General features: G+C 45.7%; 1 pseudogene; it reads left to right on the top strand.

Moving 5' to 3' along the window:
• Positions 1–492: 492 nt before the first annotated feature.
• Positions 493–1,418, top strand: LOC120224330 (annotated as a pseudogene).
• Positions 1,419–2,365: the final 947 nt, after the last annotated feature.

The raw sequence follows: 2,365 nt of genomic DNA, 5'->3' as shown, positions 1-2,365 counted from the left end.
AGTAAATAATTTGTTTTTATGTTTTTTATTTATTTCTGAGAGACAGAGAGAGAGAGAGAGAGAGAGAGAGAGAGGCAGCATGAGCAGGAGAGGGGCAGAGAGAGAAGAAGACACAGAATCGGAAACAGGCTCCAGGCTCTGAGCTGTCAGCACAGAGCCCTATGAGGGGCTGGAACACACAAGGTGTGAGATCATGACCTGAGCTGAAGTCGGACACCCAACCAACTGAGCCACCCAGGCACCCCTGTTTTTATGTTTATGAAGCATGTCTACCTCATAAGAATCAAAGTGACTTACAGTTTGGATGCAAGATGAGACCAGAAACAAAATATCTTATATTCTAAGCTGTGCTGCAGAATCTTAAACTATGACAAATAGTTGTAATTTCTAAAATATGGGGATGTCTTTTAGAGGACCAGCCAGACTAGGACTGAGCAGGTAAGGCGCTCTGGTGGGCGGTGAGGTGAAGGTTCAGAAGGGCATTCGTTACCGATGCTGAAGCATGGGGGAAAAGCGAGTTGTGGCAGGAAAGATGGGAATGACCCCAAAACTGAGCCAGAAGCCAAGAAGAGTAAGGCAGGAGCAAAGGAAAATGGAAAAGAGGCAGCAGGAGAGGGGCCAGTCCTGTACGAGGAATCCCATTCCCCCCCCCCCCCGCCCACACAGAGAGGAAAACCTTGCCCAGTGGCAAATTGGCCATGCTCAAGATCTGCACCTGGAATGTGGGTGCGCTTCGAGCCCAGAGTTAGAAGAAAGGTTGAGATTGGATAAAGGAAGAAGCCCCAGATAGCCTGTAGCTCCACAATGCCAAATGTTCCAAGAACAAACTACCAGCTGAACTTCAGGAGCTGCCTGAACTATCCCATCAGTACTAGGCAGCAGCGTGAGACAAGGAGGGGTACGGTGGTGTGGTCCTGCCCTCCCACGGGTGCCAACTCGAAGTCTTCAAGGGCACTGGTGGGGAGGAGCATGATCAGGAAGTCCGATCATGCCGGGAATAGCCTGTGTACCGAATGCAGGCATGGAGTACCAGCCACGCAGGGGTGAAGCCTTTCACAACTTCCTGAAGGGCTTGGCTGCCCTCAAGACCCCTGTGCGATGTGCGGCCTCAACGTGGCTCATGATGAAATGGAACTTCGCAACCCCAAGAGAAACAAAAAGAATGCTGGCTTCTCTCCACAAGAGCGTCGAGACTTGAGGGAATTGCTACAGGCTGTGCCAGGGGCTGACAATTTGGGGCACCTTTGGACCTACGTGATGCATGCTCCATCCAACAATGTTGGTTGGCACCTTGATTAATTTTTTGTTGTGTCATTCTCTGTTACCTTGCATTGTGTGACAGCAAGATCCGTTTCACAGCCCTGGGCCATGACCTGTGTCCCATCACCCCATACCTAGCACTTTGGCACCTTCCCTAAATTAAGGCTGGGAAATACACCCTCCAAGCTAGCTTTAAAACTTAACACCCACCCACAACTTCTTTAAAAACTGCTCTCTGGAGAGGGGTGCCTGGGTGGCTCTGTCGGTTAAACACTGGGCTCTTGATTTCCACACAGGTCATGACTTCCTAGTTTGTGAGTTTTAGCCCTGTATGGGGCTCTGCGCTGTCAGCCCCTTGGGAGTCTCTCTCATGCGAATGCTGTCTCTCTCTCCCAAAATAAATAAATAAACTTAAAAAAAAATACCCTGCTCATTGGAGAAATCTGCACTGTATTTCCCTTCTAAAAACGTGAATACAACCAGGCTCTTAGTGACACTTAGGTTTCCTTTAAGCCCAAAATTTCTCTTTTTTTTGTTGGGTTTCTTCTTCTTCTTCTTCTTCTCCTTCTCCTTCTTCTTCTCCTTCTTCTTCTTCTCTTCTTCTTTTGCATTAAACAAAAGCTACTGATGACTTCCTCTGAACTATCCACTTGAAAATACAGAGCCATAGTTTCAAAAAAATCAAATAAAAAAAAATAAAATATGGAGATATCTTTTAGTCTATCTTTTTTTAATGTTTATTTATTTTTGAGAGAGAACAAGCAGAGGAGGTACAGAGAGATGGGGACAGAGGATCCAAAATGGGCTCTGTGCTGACAGCGCAGAGCCCGATGCGGGGCTCAAATTCCCAGACCCGTGAGATCATGACCTGAGCCAAGTCAGACACTTAACCTCCTGAGCCATCCAGGCACCCCAAGTCTATTTTATTTTTTAAAGTCCAGTTTGACTCCCTTTTGTTGCTCTTTTCAGTTTCACAAGATTAAAAGTAAAAATTGCAGTGAGACTTTAATAGTTTTGACATAATTATGCTCATAACTCAATTAATAGTTTAAGTTGTTATAATGTGATATTTTGAACATTTCAAGTAATTAAAAGCAAACATTAA

This window comes from Hyaena hyaena, unplaced genomic scaffold, assembly GCF_003009895.1.
Source record: "Hyaena hyaena isolate Hyena2069 unplaced genomic scaffold, ASM300989v1 scaffold_1159, whole genome shotgun sequence".
In the NCBI taxonomy this organism is placed as follows: domain Eukaryota; kingdom Metazoa; phylum Chordata; class Mammalia; order Carnivora; family Hyaenidae; genus Hyaena; species Hyaena hyaena.
This window is presented reverse-complemented; position numbering and strand designations above follow the sequence as displayed.